Source organism: Marmota monax, unplaced genomic scaffold, assembly GCF_021218885.2.
Source record: "Marmota monax isolate L192 unplaced genomic scaffold, Marmota_monax_Labrador192_F-V1.1 WCK01_AAM20220418_F8-fsc00116, whole genome shotgun sequence".
Taxonomy (NCBI): domain Eukaryota; kingdom Metazoa; phylum Chordata; class Mammalia; order Rodentia; family Sciuridae; genus Marmota; species Marmota monax.
In genome coordinates this window covers 5,877,205-5,897,101 of record NW_026695220.1, presented here as the reverse complement: position 1 = coordinate 5,897,101, position 19,897 = coordinate 5,877,205, and the positions used below count along the sequence as shown (strand labels likewise).

The following is a 19,897-nucleotide window of genomic DNA, read 5'->3' as shown; positions in this document are numbered from 1 at the left end:
ATTTGTTTGTGGTATTTTCTTCCCTTGTCTTTTCATGTTGCTTGTTTGGCTTCTTTTCCAGCTCTGTGGGTATGGGGTGTTGTTGTTTTTACCCTATAGGTTTGTAGTGTTCTTGTAGGGTTCCAAGATCTTTCCTTTGTGGGGAAGAATAATGTTAACAGATCCCAATATCAACAATATACCACCTATAAACAATTTGTTGTTATTAAGACATTTAAAGTTTAGTCAATGTACAGAAATGTTGGATTCAATTATTATCTAAAATATAATCAGTTGTTTTGTGAAAAGGTTTACAGTTTCTGATGGTGGACATGAACTGGGGATGGGGCAAAGACTAGATGCTGAGGAGGTAGGTTGAGAGTATATAGGGTAATAAATCTTAGGAAGTGTGAAAGAAATCTAATGGAGAGTGTTAGTAACAAGAGAATAGACAGGAAGTATTTTAGGGTAGTCAAGTACGTGGGAAGACAGTAGATTACATAAAACAAACACACATATATATTTAGAAAAATACAGGATATTTAAATAGTAAATATTTAAAGGGAAAGAAAAAAGAAAAAAAAACAGCATATACAACACCTCTATATTATATTATTCAGATGAATTAGTCCTCAAAATCTTATTTTATAGAAAGTTCTTGGTTTCACATACGTTGGGGATGTGAGGGTCAGAGGATAGAGGGGTAGAAGAGAAAGGGAAAAAAAAATACTCAAAGGAAGAAACCAGGTTTTTTGCTAGTTTTAGGGATCCATTTCTTTCCTGCTTCTCTTCTCATCCAATATGTGGAATTGTCTGTTATAAGCTGGTGTCTCCTCAGGATGTTGGAGGTAGCCAGGATGGGAAGACTGCTCCTGATGTAGGGCTCCTGGAATCCGGGAGTGCTACCCGCCAGTCCCTGCAGGGAGACTGCAACTCAGAAGGTCTAGTTTGGGGACAGCTCATATCACTTGAGTGCCCGGTACTATCTCCCTATCTTGCCTGGAGATTTCCCAGTTCCTGATCTCTCTGTTAAGCTCCAAACTAGCAGCTCCCAATTGTAGGACCTCCTACATCTAAGCTCACACCAGGTGGGCGGCGCCCTGGTCAAACTGCACACCTGTCCAACTGAGAGCTGTTTTTGTGTTGGGTAGTTACTGTGTTGTCTTATCACTGCTGGGGAGAGGGGGAGTTGGAAACCTGGTATCTGGCCTGATGGAGATCAGATCTGGGAGCTGCCCCCACCAAATATGGCAAGAAAGCTTATCCAAGATGGAGGCAGTGTGCTTCCAGTGCTGGGTGTCTGGTGAGGTTGGGGAAGCTGGGAGATGGCATTGTGCTGTGGGTAGGTAGCAGCCAAGTGACCTACATGGCAGAATAGCAAAGTCCGAGAATTCTGCAGAGGTGCTGATAGGTGATTCTGCTAAGGCACTCATGAGCCCTGTGTGGGCTAGAACTGCAGGCTTTGGGTTTTGGAAGCCAGGAGTCTAGAGTCCTACTAAACACTGAGGCTTGGAGCCCTGCATGGAGGTCGCAGTGCTGGTGATTTCTGTGGAAATTAGCTGTATAGGGGTCCTCTAACATCCTGAGATGCAATATTCCAACTAAATGAGATCTGGATTACAGAGCTACATAGAATGCTGCCTCCCTCTGGCCCGCCATCTTCCTCTCCTACAATGTATTATTACTGTAGCCGCCTTTTTGAGCTATAGAACAATAGAACTCAAGGGCTTCTTCCTCTTATTAGCTTGTAACCTTCTATTCATTATATACACATTTTTATATATCAGCAAAAACTTTATAAAGTTAGGTTAAAATTTTTGGGAAAAGGGCTGGGGATAATAGTTCATCTGTCAGAGTGCTTGCCTTGTGTGCACAAACCTTGGATTCAATTCCCAGCACCACAAAAACAAAACAAAACAAATAATTGAAGGGAAAATATTATTTTATTAAAATAGTTAAATTCACCATATAAACCAGCAACTCAATTCCTAGGTGTATATACTAAAACAAATGAATACCTCTACACGAATTACACTGGTGGTAGGGCAGATGTTCATTTCTATGTATGATGTATTTAGACATAAAACAAAGATGATGGAAATTAGTAAATGAAATTTAAACATAAAAAGGGTCTCTGAAACAAAGTCTACTGCCTACTTGAGTAATAAGGTATAGATAAATTATGTGTTGATGAGTGATTTTGATCTGTCTGTTGTATGTAAGCATCAGATCAATGCGAAAATTACATTGGTTCATATATTCTGATTGGCTCTAATTCAGGGTATGATGGATAGTTAAAAATAATGTTTATGACATTTAACTTTAATTTCCAGTATTAACCTAAAATTATTTTCTATCCCCCCATTTTGTAAAATTCTAAACTCACTTGAGATAGAATGTCAGTGTTCTTTAGAAGAGACTAGAAGTAATTTTTTAAATACCAAGAAAGAATAGGTGTTTTGGGGGGTCTCCTGTATAGGAGAAATCTAAGATCATGACACTCTGACCAAAGAAAGGGATTGGGCTGGGGATGCAGCTCAGTAGCAGAGTCTTTGTCTAGCATGAGTGAAACCATGTGCTCAACCTTCTGCACTACAGAGAAAATTTTAAAAATGAAAATAAAAAGGGAATGGTTAGAGTAAAAGTGTTTCACACTTCTCAGTAGGGCCATAGACACTTGGTTTGCCAAGCTTTATGATTATTTCAGTAGCTTTCACTTGGAACAAAAGCTGTACAAACACTATCCTTCGGTGCTCTAAAGAAGGTCTTAGATAATGTTGGTGTCAACACTAATCATCTCAGCTCCCAGATTTCTAAGGACTGAAATGTAGGTAGAAAGAATATGAGAAGCCCCAGTTGCCATTAAGATTGAAGAAGTAGGGCCAAAGTGGCACACACCCAGAGCTGCTAGAAGCTGAAATGGGAGGATCTTGAGTTCAAAGCCAGCTTCAGCAATGGTGAGGAGCTGAGTGAGGTGCTGTCTCAACTCAGCTCAACTCAGTGAGACCCTATCTCTAAATAAAATATAAAATAGGGCTGGGGATGTGGCTCAGTGGTTGAGTGCCCCTGAGTTCAATCCCTGGTATCAAAAAAAAAAAAAAAGACTGAAGAAGGAGTGAGGTGGAAGTAAGGAGTTAAGATTAAGTTAGGACCCAGGGACATAAGAAGTCACTGATTTTTGAGGCTTAGGAACTGAGGGAAAGAGGCCTTATTGAGTTATCAATGTTTCTTGCCTGATGAGCATATTCTCTAGGTCCATAGAAATGAACCTGCAAGTGACTGCAAACTCTCCTTCTGACTGAGTTCCCAGGGATTTTTAAAATTTTTATGCTAGCTCACACTCAACCTTTATCAATCCATTAAAAATGTTGGCTGAAGTGTCTTGACACTTTGTGTGCTGTCCCTGTTTTTCTCTTATGTTCCACCCATGAGAGGAAATTGGAGACTGTGTCACATCTCTTCTTGTAGGCACCTATGTTCATCTGATTTTGCTGTGCTGCTGGACCTATAACCTCAGCACTCTGGTGGGTTCAATTAAAGTTTTGGTTGTCCAGATTATTAAGTTTTTATTTTTTTTTACACTAGGAGTGCTGATCTTTCCATTTTTCTACATCCTAACCATAAGGTGGAAGACCTTTTATATCACCTTTGACGTTGAAATAATTATGTAATATATAATGAAGATCAAATTTAATTCTAGTCAAACATGAATAAAATGTACATAATTTTTGACCAGATTGTTCCTTAAAATTTACTATAGCACTTTGGCATTTAAATGTAGTCACTCAGATTTTCTCTGAGTTTCAAAGACTCCCTCTCTTTGATTCAAAATAGAGCAATTTACATGGCATTTTACTTATTTTCTTGGCATTTAAAACTATTGGTTTGTTCTTCATATGGAAATTTTTTGAAATATTAAAAGTGGCCAAAGTGTATATAGATTTTAATTAATTCATACAAATTCACTCTTTACTATTAACTACTGTTAAAATAGCTTTTAGTGAAAATAATCATTCTTTGAAGCAAGATTACACTTGACAGCAATGTATGCATGCTTATAATTTTTCTGACTTACATTTTTTGAAGTCCATCTATCTATGAGTCAGTAATTTGCTAGTAAAAGCCAGCTCAGTCAGATGCATGCTTAGTGCTGAGATGCACTAGGAATAGCTAAAGATTCCCCATCCCTCTTGGAACTCTCTGTGAGATCCTTCAGTTATGACACTTGAGAGGCTTCAAAGCATTTTGTTCCACAGAACATTACTGTGGAAAAAAATGTAACTATTTAACCTTTTACAAAAAATTCTCAATGTTCACATGAAGGTAGAAAATGCTTTTTATTTTCTCCATCTTTGATATTAGCTGCATGTATTAGTTGCTCAAAACTAAAAGGAGCTCTGCAATTATCTAACCTGTCTCACTGTTTTTATCAAACCTATTTGAGCAAGAATCACTTTCAAATATGTTATGTCAACTTATATCTTAGTATACAAAATACCAGTTAGGGTTACAGTAATCTTTAACATTTTTTTAATACTTTTATTTTATTTATTTATTTTTATGTGGTGCTGAGAATCAAACACAGCGCCTTGCGTGTGCTAGACAAGCACTGCACTGCTGAACCACAACCGCAGCCCTCTAAAATAATTTTTATATATGTTATGGCATTTTGTACTTCCAGGCCTTTGTGAATCTGCACCAAATTTAAGTTGCTTCTGTTCTCACGATTCTCTCTCTGCTGAGAGTTCATCACTCTAACGATGTTCTTGAAAAACTATAATTTTTCTAATTAGTGACTGTGTCCTATTTGAACCACTGAAACTAAAATCTTATCAGCCTACTAAATAGTTACTGGTTAGTTAACAATGCTCTTTCATTCATATTAATTTAATGGCAAGATTACTTTAATACATATTTCTAGATTGGTAAATAAAAAGGAACAAAATGTTGTGCATTCTGTATTCTTATTATAAACCAGCTGATATATTTAACACTTCTAGGGAAAATTATCAAGCAGCATGTTAACTATCTTCTTGTTACTTAATCTTGGAATACACTATGAAGAAATGGCCTTGTGAGAAAAGCAGCACTGAACATCAAAACCTAAAATTTATAATGTCTACTCCTCTCTTTTATTTTTGGAGGATGTGTGTTGTTCAACACATTTTATTATCTATGTGTATGGAATATTACATAAAATCAACTCTTGACCAAAAGTCAGTGAAACAGACCTTTACCATTCTTCAGTTCTAGCTGCATACATATCTATCTAATGAAGTTTATGCTGTTGTTCCTCATATAAGTTTTACTTATATCATATAGCAAAGCATATCAATGATTAATTACATTAAAGTCTTTTTATTACACACCTTCTGGCCATAGTTGAATTACGTTCCTCTGGCTCAAGGTCTCTCATAAAGTTGGAGTCAATCTGTTGGCTCCAGGCAACAAGGTTTAACTATGTGATTATCCACCCTAATAGTGTTGACTATGCAGGCTTTGAAAGATCCTTTTCCAAACCCACTAAAGTAGTTGTATTGAGCCCTCAGGTTTCCCTGACTTTTGAGGAGATATGTCAGTTTCTCCCTCCTCACAGAACTGCTTTCAGTGTGGGTTCCTATTTCTTTTGAGAGAGATTATAGAAAGAGAAGGTAAGACTGAGCCCGTATGAATGAAGCCACAATCTTCTTATATCCTGTTCTCAAAAGAAATATTTCATTACTTCTTATGCATCCCATCCATTAAAAGCAGGTATCTTTATCCACCCATATCCAACAGGAGGAAAATACTCCATGTTGGGAATACCAAGAGGCAGCAACAATTGCAGGCCCCTTTAGAAACTGTCTACTGCACATATATCCTTTCTGCATTTTGTGAAAATAAAATTGTACTTCAATTTTAGATTAATATTTTTTTCTTTCTTATTTTCTAAATAGACGAACTGCTATGATACAGATATATATATATATATATATATATATATATATATATATATATAGTTGTTGTTGCTGTTGTTGTTTTCAGAACTTCAAATAAAGAGAGATTAAATAATTTCACAAAGAAAAGGCAAATTCCTATAAGTCAAGTGATACAATCAAATTTAAGACATCAACATATAAAATTTTATTTAATGTATAATAAGGAATCATGGTTCAAGAAAATCTTTATTACATTCTGTGCATGATACAAAATAAGAAACAACCCATGATGCTAACTAAGTATAGGATCAGCTTCAGGTTCTTCTGCTTATTGGTTGTGTAACTCAAACAAGTATCCCACCTCAAGGGCTTTATGGGAATAAACTGGTGTGAAGATAAAGCACATTTGACCATACAGCATGAAAAGATTTTAACACAATGCTTAGCACGTGGTAAATCCCATGATAAATACCCAAAGTAATAATGGTGAACATAATGATAGTATTTAGCAATAATCTAACCCTTGTCAGGAGCTGTTGTAAGTTCTCTGTGACTATTAGCTCTCTATTATTATTAGTCAAGCTGTATAATGTGCTGGTTTTATACCATGGGTATATTGTTTAATAGATGGGTGATTATAGTAAAGTTATTTGATGCCTTGGTTTAGATATTAGCATTCCTTTAAAGCTCATGTGTGAGACAATGCAAGAAGGATTAGAGAAGAAATGATTGGGTTATGAGATCCTTAACCCAATCAGTGAAGTAATCCCCTGATTGTATTAACTTAGTGGGAACTGAAGGCAGGTAAGGTGTCGCTGGAGGAGGTGGGTAATTAGATGCATACCTTTGGGGTTTATATTTTGTATTTTGCAAGTGCAGTCTCTCTCTCTGCTCTCTGGTCAGCATGTGACCCACTTCCCTCCAAGACACTTTCCTGCCATGATGTTCTGCCTCACCTCAAGCACCAAGGAAAGGGGCCTGTTCTCTATGGATTGAGAATTATAAACTGTAAACCCCCAAATTAACTTTTCCTCTTCTATAATTGCTCTGGTTAGGTCTTTTAACTATAACAGTGAAAAAGCTGACTGAAACATTTGATTTCCTCTATGAACAAATTCCTCATTTGTAAAACAAGAATAATAATTGTGCTATATATAAAGAGTCAAATTCATAAAAGTTCATGGAACACTACCTGGTATATTTTAAGTTTTAATTGTATTTTATGTAAAATGTTATTTTAATATAATCATAAAAAATACTCATAATATGTGACAGAACACTTGTCAAAGAGATGGCTAACAGGTGATCAGGGTTTCCAAATATAAGAGAAAACATGTGACTCTTGTATGAGTCTAGATTTTTTGTTTATTTGTTTGATATTGAGGCTTGTATACAGGGGTACTTTGCCATTGAGTACATACCCAGGTTTTTAATATTTCATCTTGAGAGAGGGTCTTGCTAAGTTGCTGAGGATATCACTAAGTTGCTGATGCTGACCTCAACTTTGCAGTCTTTCTGACTCAGCCTGCCCAGTCATTGGGATTACAGGCATACACCCCTGTGCCTGAGTATGTGTCTGGCTTATTTTGTTTAACCTGATGCTTTCCAGTTGGATCTTCATTCTTTTTTATGGCCAAATAAAACATATACATATATATATATATATATATATATATATATATATATATACACATACATATCACATTTTCTATATCCATACATCTCTTGATGGACAATTAATGCTGATTCCATTGTTATTGGGAGTGAAACTGATCAAATTATGTTATATGTATTTACTAATATGCCACATAATGTAGCTTCCAGCAATGAATAAACCCACTCTACAAAACTAACCTGAACTTAGGATACAACAGTGCAAGGTTAGAAGTGAGGTCACAATATGTAGAGGTGTCACAATCTGCCTAACATTTGAAGTTTATGAGTACTGGAGATAAAGCAAGGTTAGAATTGCACAGAGCCCAACATCAGTGACCACAAAATTCTTCCAAACCTTACAGGTTATATATGTAAGAAATTTGATGGAAGTTATCTTAAATTGTAAAACAACTCTAATAATTAGTTTTCATAAAATTATCACTAAATTGTAAAGAGGAAGAAAAGCTTTCTAGATTACCATAAATAAAAAATAAAAATTTTTATTACTCATAATTGAGGAAAGATCAATATTTTTTCCATTAGAATGTAGCATTATATAATTTTTGGTATTTGAGATACAAATGTACAGAAAAATATTACAGATATAGGACAGGTAATTAATTGCAAATATCATGCTCTTTTGAATTGTATCTTTTTATGGTATTTATCAGTTTCTCTTTTTTTCTCATTTTAAATAAATTTTCATCTTTTCTCCTTGAAAAAGAAGCAAAAGGTAATAATATGAAACAATGGAACAATGCTGTATAGTTGAAATTACATTATTACTATTTTCTGAGTGACTAGTCTTAAAAGGTTAGATTGAATTTAGGAGTGTTTTAAAATAAATTTCTTATTAATAAAATATACATAATAAAGGTGATCATAGCTCTATCTGATATCTGTATGTAGAATTAAGAAAGGATGTATTGGTAAATATATGGAATTTCTATAGGAAATTTTTCTTGACACAAACTGCTGATTTCTTCCTGTTTCTATACAGTTTCCAATTTTCAGAATGTCATGTGGTTGAAACCATACATAGCCTTTTTAAGTCAGCATATTTAAGTCAATCATATGGAATTAAAGTTCCTTTACATCTTTTTTCTGTCTTGGCTGCTCATTTTTTTCATTAATGAATAATATTTCATTTTGTGAATGAAACACCGTGTATGTCTAGATTCACCTATTGAATGAATCTTGTTGGCTTCTGTTTTGGCAATTATGAATACATGTATAAATAGTAGGGTTTTTGTGAACATAAATTTTCTACTGCTTTGGTCAAATAACAAAGAGCACATTGCTGGATCATATGGTAAAAGTATGTTTAGTTTTATAAGAACCTGCTAAACTGCCTTCCAAATAGCAATGCCATTTTGCCTTGTCATCAATGAATGAAAGAAAGTTCCTATTGCTCCATATCCTAGCCAACAGATAAATGGAATTTTAATAGCATAATTCAGAAGTGTATTCTGGTCAAAGTGTGCAACAAAGTTTGAATTTTTAAGATAGAAAACTTGGGCATGCTCTTCTCAGAAGGATAAAGCTATCAAGCATGACATTCTAACATTGTGCTTAGTGAGAGGAAACAGAATCGGATTTGCCAGATGCAATTTTAGCAGATATTAGTCTTGCTTTCTGCCATCTATTCCCTTCTTCCTTTAATAGAGCACTTAATTTTCCATCTAAGGAAATATCCTTTTTCAGACTATATTCATAAGGTGAGACTGGCCTATGTGTCTCCCTGAGTTGAATTTAGTCTATCCAGAGTATTGTATGTCCTAAAACATATCCTCAGAACACATTGTGGGGAAAAGCAGCATCAGCATCTCCCAGGAATTTGTTAGAAATGCAAGTTCTCAGGTCCCCATATCAACCTTCCAAACCAGAAACTAGATCCATGGGGGCCAGAAATTTATGCTTTTACAAGCCCATAAGGTGATTTTGATATCTGCTACGTTTGAAGATGAATGACTTAAATTATATCCTTTTGGGGAAAACTAAAAAAAAATGTGATTATTCAAATCATATTAGTTATTGTGAAAAGAGCATGCAAATTAGAAGCACATGGATAATTTTTCAAACTAGAATAACCCATAGCTTCATCTGATTACAATTTAAGTATTTGAGGTGGGGCTTCAGCCTTTGTGTATTCATTAGCACTGATGTTATTTTAATATATAGCAGCATTGAAAATCATATTCTTAAGGAGCTGGATTTGAACTCTTAGTATCAGATTCAAATAGTAATACATTTCAGAGAAAAATTCATAAGAAATATTTTTATTTCTGAAGAATATGGATCATTTTTCTATTTGTGTTTAACAAATATCCTATAGTACTTTCATAGGTGAAGAAAATAATAGTTTGCTATTTAAAAATGGCACATGAAAGCAAAGATGACATTGATCTTGAACTATTTTACATGTAGATTTCTTAAAAAGGTACAAATTTAGTGATTGTGCATTAAAATCAAGATCAGAAACAAAAGATTCCCTGGACTGTTAAAATAACTCATGATCTCTTCTAACACACATTGGGGTACTGTTTCATTGTAATATATTTATGTAATATCTGCAATGTTAACTATTTTCTGGAGTTAATCACAACAGGAGACAGAATTAAGACTCAGTTTCAATGCTGTTGAACATAATGTTGTTTTTTTGTAGTAGACAAGGGTACTACCTATGAGTCACAGAGGGTAAAACTAATGTTACATTCACAAACTTTAACTATAATCATGGAAAAACCGTTTAATGACAACTGGGAAGGAGTTTCAACTCCATAGAAAAATCTCAAGAATAATTATATACATATGTATATGTAGATATGTATATACATACATATATATAATATATATATATATATATATATATATGTGTGTGTGTGTGTGTGTGTGTGTGTGTGTGTGAGTGTGTGTATACATACATATTTCAATTTTTCATTGTGTTTAGTGCAATGAATTGCCTGTGCATCATGGAAAGACCTCAGGTATTTCAGTCAAACCACTTATTGAGAACTGGATTCCTGATTACAACTATAGTTCCCTCATCTAAATGAGGATGGTAGCATTTTACCTCTTTAGATGATCATGAGTGTTACATGAAATAGCATGTCAATCACTTTTTCTTTGCCTCCTGATAAAAGTGTTGTGATTGTTACTGTTACTTTAATCTTCTATCTCCAATAAATAATATGCACTAAACAAGAAATTTTAGGTGCTGGGGCTGTAGCTCAGTGGCAGAGTGCTTGCCTTTGACGTGGGAGGCACTGGGTTTGATCCTCAGCAGCACATAAAAAAATACACAAGTAAAATAAAGGCATGCTGTCTATCTACAATTACAAAAAAAAAAAAAATTAAAAAACAAGAAATTTTAAAGCTTGGTATTAAAATGTCTACTTTCCTAAGAGTTATTTGATGTTAAGTTATTTGATGTAAAACTCAAAATCATTAGATTATAGTAAATTTGCATATTTCTCACATTATTCACTGGGTAATTTATTAATAATTATAAATACATAAAATTATGTCATACTATGCTATGATCTGACTTACAACTTAACTATAACCCATATTAATCAATTAAATTGAATATCTTTCACCTGAATCCTCAAATGTTACCACAATAAATTTTAACACTTTTATTAAGTTAGGAAAATGTGAAAAGTTTAGAAAATTTTTCAATTAATTCTGAAAAGTAAAAGCTATAATTTATAAATATATTTTCTATAAAGAGCAAAATGATGAGAATATGCAAACCACATTACTATAAAAAACATTTTTCACATATTATGATATATAATGAGCAAAATTAGCTAATGTTATGATGATTAAAAATTGATGAAATTATTCTGGTTGTTATTATGGATGTATCATTTTAAAAATATTTAAATATGAAGTAATGCAGTGATTTATCCTGTGTTTTTATGTACCTATCATGTGCTCATCAAAGCACTGGTTTTGCTTATAATTGAATGTATTTCACCAATGAAAAAACATAATTCTGGCCTTTATGTACCTGTTGGTTTACTAGTGCATACAGGAATTTCTCAAAAATAGACATAATTGCATTTTCAATAGTTTTAAGAATTCAAATTGATAAGAATATGAAGTAGGAGAGAGCATGTAATTGCTGGACCTAACCTAGACAGCATTCAGAATTTTTCAACACAAAGGGACACTTCAGGTTAGAACTGAAGAATGAGTAGTACAAAACTAGGTTGAAAAAGTTTCAGGATAAAGTTTCTTCCAGAAAAAGGAAATTTTATATACATCTCATGTGTGGGATGATATGATCAAAGAAGCTAAACTAGTAAATTCAGGAGGTCTTTTTTTCATTATCCAGAGTTCCAGAAAAGCACTCCAGTGATTTAAACTAAAGAGGCAAGATAATAAAACAAAAATAAGAGTTGGAGAAAGAAAGACAGAAAGAAAAAAAAATGAAAGAAGCAAAAGAAAAGAAAGAGGGATGAGAGAGGACCAAAGAGTGTCTAGAATAAGGAATGATTTACATTCTTTTAACTGTAGGAGTCAGAGTACTCAGGAATGCATAATAAACCTGAAGCTCAGGTAAAGACCTTGATCAAACTGTCTTGTACTCACTCTAATTCCAGGGGCACTCTCAACATGATCCCCCACTTTATGTAATGCATAAGAGTGAGAAAACACACAGTGAGCTGAATAAATTATAATTAGGAGCAGGACTCCATGGGTCATGTTGTTTCACTTTCGTGGGGAAATCTAGGGAGGGAAAGGTTGAAAACTGTGAAATAGCAAAGAATGACACCAGGAAAGGGATTTTGACATATGCATAAAGAGTGACTTCAATACTTGCTATCACTCTTGTTCAATTCAATGGAAACAAGTTACATTGGTATCAAGCCACATTTTGTTTCTCTTGTTGCCATCTGAAAAGAAAGATTAGAAATAAGTATTTACATTAAAAAATATTGTGGGTATTTATTTTATTCTATATTGTATAACATTGAGAGCACTCTGGGTGTCAGAGTGGTGAACATCCACCAGGAAAAATCAATTTGGAAAATAACATCTCTTGATTGAAGAAGGGTCTGGTTATATTCAAGGAATAATAATATCAATAAGTAGTTGTTGACTAAACTAAGAAGTAAGAAGGTTTAAGGAAGATAAGACTGGAGAGAAAGGCAAAGGCAAGTTCATGAAGAATCTTCCATGTTCATGACTTTGCATTATTTTAATTAAAATAGTCAAATAGTGAATATTTTAAACAGCAGACAAACATCAGATTTTCATTCTTTAGGTTAAACTATGGCTATAGTATATGTTTGAAAATACATATGTGGATTGAGATAATTAACTATTGCAGAGAACAGGTGAGAAATTATGATGGTGTAGACAATGGTGACCATGGTATAGGTTAAGAGAAAATGACAGGTTCAGAATAGAATTAGAAAATATGCTTGACAAGACTGAAGGGAGAAAAAAAGAACAAAGTTTACTTGGGTAAAAATACAATACAGCCCTCCTGGCTGACATGTTTATGTCTGTTTCTGGCAGGAGGGAATTATGCTTCAGGTTGATAGAGGTACTTCCATCTGCAACATTTTACTTCCTTGCTCACTATCCTAGTACAGGAAATTGCTAGATTTCATGCTGTCTCTGCTATACTTTGCCTAGAATTGACACTCATCTTGTTTTCCTATGGCCCTTTGGTCAGAATGTTTTTCTTGACATCAAGGTGGAAATGTGGGAGAATAGACAAAATTCTTATTAAACACAAGATCTGTAATATGATGCTATATTTTTTTCTTAGAGATACACTATATAATTTCCAACAAAATTATAATTTCACATTACCAAGTAATTTGTGTTCAACCATATGATTTTACAGTTTTGTGATGATTTAGAAATAATTGATATCATAAGCAACCCAAAAAAATAATCATCAAACTGAAGTTTAAAAATAGGCAATTATCATGCAAGAAAAATTTACTATTTATTTCTAATACATTGGCAAATTTATATGGTGAAGAATGATAAACATTATCTTAAAAATATTTTTCTTGCTTTTAAAATATTAGAAATATTAATATTACATATCTGTAAAACTTTATTAAATTATAAAACATATACCATTTAGCTTAGTTCTTTAGGCATTACAGATAGTAGTAAATTCCTGAAAATAATCTAGATCTTTGACTTGATAATAAATCCATGTATTTTTGTATATTGGACATTTGGATGAATTTTGCACATTTTTCATAAAACAGTCAAATTCTTGGTTTGCATGTCTACATTAAGACAAGTGAATAGAACAAAATCAACCAGATATCTGGGGAGAAAAAAAAGAGCAAAAATTTTCAGAGTAAAACAATTGTTGTTGAGATTAACATTTTCACTTTATATTTTAGTAATTATGCTGAGAAAGGACATGCTTGTAATTGTATAATTTGTACAATTCCCCCAAATCATTACAGATGTTAACTTAAAATATTATTGGTGATGATAAAAACATTATTGACGCCATTTAAACTCTTGATCAGATGGCATCAGAATAAAACCACAGATTACAGGTTAACTGGTTTGCTTAGGAGTTAAAAAAGTTTTTCCATTGTTTTGACATATAAAAACACAGGGAAGAACATTGCTAGCTTCAGCTCAAGGAATAGATGGCAGTTGGTTTGGAAGAAACAGTCAGATGCACAAATAACAGAAGGCAGTTGTGGGACTGGAACTCATATTCAAATTACTCTTGATACATAAGTGCTGCCTCAGTGATCAAGACAAAGAAGGAAATCACCACATAAGAAAAGCCCTCCATGCTGCTAGGCACGGGGATAATTCATAATTCTGCTCAGAATATATCATGGTGTTTGCTTTTACTTACTGGGTGAATGGATTTTCATTCCCCAGTCAGGAATTAGAACTTTCTTTTCTCATGTGTTCAGCTCAAATAGCATTTTTTTTTTTTAAAGCACAGCAATGATGAACAAGCACTCAGGCTGCTAGAGAACACAGGGAGACAGAATGGTACAGGGCACATAAATAGAAAAAATCCTTGGTTCCTTGGTAATGAGCAAACCCCTGAGAGGGGAAATTTCATGACAACTGGGAGGGAAATGAAGCCCCATAAACTGTTTAATCTTACCTTGGAGAACTTTTAGGCAAGTATTATGGCTTTATTGTTAATAGAGTTTAAGACTCAAAATTAGTATACCATAGTAGACATGGTTAGGATATTCTTATCTATAAGAAAATGATTACTAGAACTTGGTATAAGAAAGAGAAAGAAACAGAGAGGGATCAAGAGAGAAAAAAGATAGGGAGAGAGGCAGAGACAGGCAGACACACAAACATACACACAGTGAGCCATTTGCAATGATGAAATAAATCCAGAGTCAGAGTCACTCCTCGCTGAAGTTCTCACCTCCTGTTTCTAATCTGAACACCAAAGTTTGTGACTTTTTGTTGGAAGCAAGCAGAACTACTTACATATTACAGACTAAAATAGGTTACTTCTATTAAGCTTTTCCACATTATATAATTTTTCTGATTTAAGTACTAATTAAAAAATATGCCTGCAGTAGATATAAACTTTTTATAAGGTGGTTAAGACATATTTCCTGTCCTTTAGGAAATAGTAATTGTGTGGCAGAAGTAGATTCTTCATAGCTTACTATATACATGCATAAATATTCATTCTTATACCATACATAAACATACAATATATATATATATATATTGTATATATATATACACATGTATACATATATGCATGCATACAGATATTGTAAAAACATCAATTACTAAGTAAGAATACAAGCAGAATTTAAATAAAGAATCAGTTATTTACCCCCCAAAAGCAGTGTGTGTACAAAAGTAACCCAAGAAAAATAACATATTTAATGTGGAAACTGAAATATAAATGAGATTCAACTGGAGGTAAAGAAGGAAAGAAGAACTGAAGGCAGGAAATATGCTGAGATGGAGCATAGGGAAAGGATATTAAGAGAATAACAAGGAAAAGAAGCAGTATCCTCTAGCCAGAATACAGGGTGGGAGAAGGCTGGGTGTGCTCAAGTTTTAGTTGAAAATAGAGTATATTCCTAGAAACCCTACTTACATACTTGGTATCAGAGAAAAGTTATTTCTATGCAAGAGTAGTAAGTGGAAGCAAATTTAGCAGGGAAATCAAAGGATATTAAAAAGGAGGAGGAGGAGGAGGAGGAGGAGAGGTTTTCCATTTTGCTATTCGAGGTTACAAGAAATTCAAGTGTTGTGATAAAGGGGATAATAACTTATCAGGATATGAAGATATGAAAAAGGGAAAATAACTTATCAGGATATGAAGATAAGACGGCAGATACTTATATAGAATGACGACTATCATCCACACATTTGAAAAAAGTTAATTTAGGAGATTTAAAATTGAAACATCATTTTCTTGCCATCAAGTTATTTAAGATTCCTCTTCAATTTATCAGATATTAAGGGTTGTAGAATCCGGAAGGTATGTAACTCTTATATATCTCGTTTCATTTGTTTTTATAAAATTTTGTCACTATAACTTTCCATTTTATTGGAGTGGCTCTTTGACAGAAATATAGAAATGATCTTTCTTTGAGAAGTGGAATATCATTGTTTTCCTGTTAGTTGGTATTTTTAAAATAAAACCCTATGTCTAGTGATATTATATTTTGAATGTCAAGCCACAATGTGAACAGGAAGGATAATTCAAAATAGCTTAAAAGAAATCAATGAAGGAAACAGACAGGTGTGTAACTGACGCCAATTTTTTCAAACCTTGGAAGCACAAAACTGCTTCTACAAGCCACCTTCCTTGAGAGGCTCAACAGATGCTCCCCCAGCTGTGCAACAGGCCCTAATCTGGACCTACCTCCAAGAATGAAGTGACATCTCTTTCTTCCTTTTAGACTCCTTGATTTTTTTTGCATTTGGCACAGTAAGAATAATGATTTGTAGAACAAAACCAACAAAAAGTCAGAGAAAATATTAAATGAAGTAGGTAGAGGTTTATGGCATAAAGGAAAAGAAAGCAACTCCCCCCCCCAAAAAAAAAAAAAAAAACTGTGGAAAGTGAATTTATTCCGTAGATGGCATGTGATGCACAGCAGGAAATTTCATTATCTAATTTCATACCTTTAATTCCCTTCTGGATCAGAGATTTCAGAATTTAATCATTGTCACAAAATTATTTCTCCAAACATCTTTTTAATAGTGATTTTTAATACCATTTTCTCAGCCTTTTCTCGAGGGGGAAGTAAACAAACAGCTGGGCACCAATCCCTGAATGATTTATGCTTCAAACCAAAGATAATTATTAAGTAGTCACTCTGCCATCTTCAACTTTGAAAATGCAAGCTGAGTGTTTTCAAACCTTGAAATTTTATCCACATATTTTAATTTACAAAACTGCAAGTGTAATGAGGTCATTAGCTCTGACACAAGCTTGCACTAAACAGGGTAATTTTAAAAAATACAATTGTTTGTGTGAGTTAAAAATATTATGATCAATTTTACCTGTGGATGAATGCTATTTTTTTTTCCTGGACTGGGGATGGGAACCAAGATCATTCTACCATTCTCAGCACTTTCTATTTTTTATTTTAAAACAATTGTAAGTTGTATAAAAATGGCCCCAAACTTGCAATACTCGTGTGTCAGCCTCCTGAGTCACTGGAATTACAGGCAATCATCATGGTGCCTTGTTCTAATGAAGGTTAATGAAGGTTGTCTTTTTTTTCTTTCTTTCTTTTTTTCCACTTAATTCCAAGAGGGCTGTCTTAATAAAAATTTCATTATTTATTTATTTATTATACTGGGAACTGAACCCAGGAGAGTTCTACCACCAAGCTGCATCCCTAGACTTTTTAATTTTGATACAAATTCTCACTACATTGGCCTGAGAGTTTTCCTAAATTGTTGAGACTGGCCTCAAATATAAAACTTTCCAGCTTAGTTTCTCCAGTCACTGAGATTACAGGTGTGTGCCACTGTGCCTTGCTAGAAAGGGACTTATTATGTCCTTCAAAATCACCACAAGAGTACTAAGATTCTTCAGGAATACCCACTAAATGATGAAGTCAGCCCAAAGATCATTCTAAGAGAACTGATGATTACAGTGTGGCCCGTGGTAGCCAGAATTGTGCCATAAGTCAACAGGTAGCAGTGCTGTGTCTTATCCAACATTGCTCTCAGAAACATTCTCTCATTAGAAGTCTACAATATAAAATACTTAATCCAACTTCAAGTTATTTTATATTTGAACACTAGTATTTAATAATCTTTGCCTCATGTGCTTTGAAAATAAAAGAAGAAAATGTTTTTAAAATTAAATAATATAGAATGTGAATTTTCACAGAAGTTTAATATCCCAGAAAAGAAAAAAAAAGTTTGCATTAAAATTGCCAAGGCATTTTAAAAAGAAAAAAGATAATATTTTACTTAAACTTGCATATATTAGAAATTATAATGCCTTTCATTTGGGGAATGACTATAATAGAATTTGACAGGGAATGTGCACAATACTATTCTGTATATCATTTGGCTTACTTTTTGTTTTACTTCTATGTTCCCTTCATAACAAATGTTTTCCTGTCAATATTATATACCCTTAACTTTCTAAATTCAATGGTTATCCAGTGAAGAGAATAAACAGGTTTCTTTGAGTATCACATTCTTCAACTGTCTTAACTATCCTTGTATTTTGTTACTTAACTGTACCACACTGGCAAACAAGCTGTACATCTAATGGAAAACATGTCAAATAAATAGATTCAGGTATGCTCTACATTAAAGTGTTCTCTTAATTCCACCTTGACCATGTTGCTTAACATAGAAACACTTCATTAGTATTTCAAATGCTCCTTTTGATTCTGAAATTATTCACATAATTTAATGACTTACATTTCAATTTTAGCTTTTAATTCTTGTTTTTATTTACCAAGAGGGCCAGGGACAGTGGTATATGCCTGTAATTCCAGCAACTAGGAGGCTGAGGCAGGAGGATTTCATCTTTAAGACCAGCCTCATGAACTTAGTGAGACACTGTCTCAGAATAATAAAAAGGACTGGGGATGTGGTTCAGTGGTAAAGTGTGTCTGGGGTCAATCCCCAGTACAATAAATAAATAAATAAACAAAATTCTCAAGTGGTCAATTAACAGTAGAACATATTATTACACTGTCTAAAATTTCTACTTCATTTGTGTGTGATTTTGTTAACAACAAAAAATGATGAATATATTTAAAATTTTAGTTTATTTGGTAAGAATTTTAACTAAAACATATATTAAAATGCTTCTTTTACTATTAATTTATTTTTGTGATTGTGTTTTGTTTTACTTCTTGTGGTGCTGGAGATCCAATTCTGGTTTTGTGTGTGTGTTAATCAAGCCACTGAACTACATTACCATCACATCACTTTGTATTTTAAATTAAGTGAAATTATCTGTAGAGCTGCAAAACTCTGGTATTCTTTTTTTAAATTTATTTTAATTAGATATATATGACTGTGGAATGCATTTTGATTCATTGTACACAACTGCAGCACAACTTTACATTTCTATGGTTATATATGATGTAGCATCACACAATTATTCAGGATAATGATGTCCATCTCATTCCACCATCTTTCCTATCCCAATCACCCCTCCCTACTCTTTTTTACCCTCTGCCCCATCAAAGTTTCTCCATTTCTCCCATGACCCCCCATTATGGATCAGTATCCACCCATCAGAGAGAACATTTGGCCTTTGTTTTTTGGGGGATAGGCTTACTTCAATTAGCATGATATTCTCCAATTTCTACCACTTCTGTCCATGCTTTGTGCTACAAATACCTCTGATTAGTTAAAATATTCTTGAAAAATTTAGTATGCATAGTTACAAGAGATACAATCTTGATTACAGCAGTATGGAAAACTTAAGGCCAAACATCCTCTCTTCTGAGTGCCCCAATGATACCCTCCAGAAGACTCACCAAGGGACTTCCCGACATAGTCTGCAAAATCACCAAATAATGGATTCAAAACTTTGTGCTGCATTTTGGTTAAACATTGATTTTTTTTTCCTTCTGGAAGAGTATTTTAGAAAGAGGAATGTTCACATTGTGTAGTTATTAATAGGATGGGGTATTAAATTTCTTACCATTTCCCTGAAAATTAAGCACCAAATAAAAATAAGTTTATATTTTAGCTCCTAGAACACTAGTTAAAGTAGGACTTCATGTAGTTTAGTGTCATTCAAATCTCCTTTTAACAAAGTTTTTGTAGGTAATATTAATCATTGTGATATATGATCATGTGAATGCAGTCTCATATGCCAGACAAATTTAATATTCTGAAAAGAT

General features: G+C 33.6%; 1 pseudogene; it reads right to left on the bottom strand.

Moving 5' to 3' along the window:
- LOC124085085 (mitochondrial import inner membrane translocase subunit TIM14-like) overlaps window positions 1-19,592 on the bottom strand; it is a 28,598-nt pseudogene extending 9,006 nt beyond the window's left edge.
- Between the last annotated feature and the right edge of the window lie 305 nt (window positions 19,593-19,897).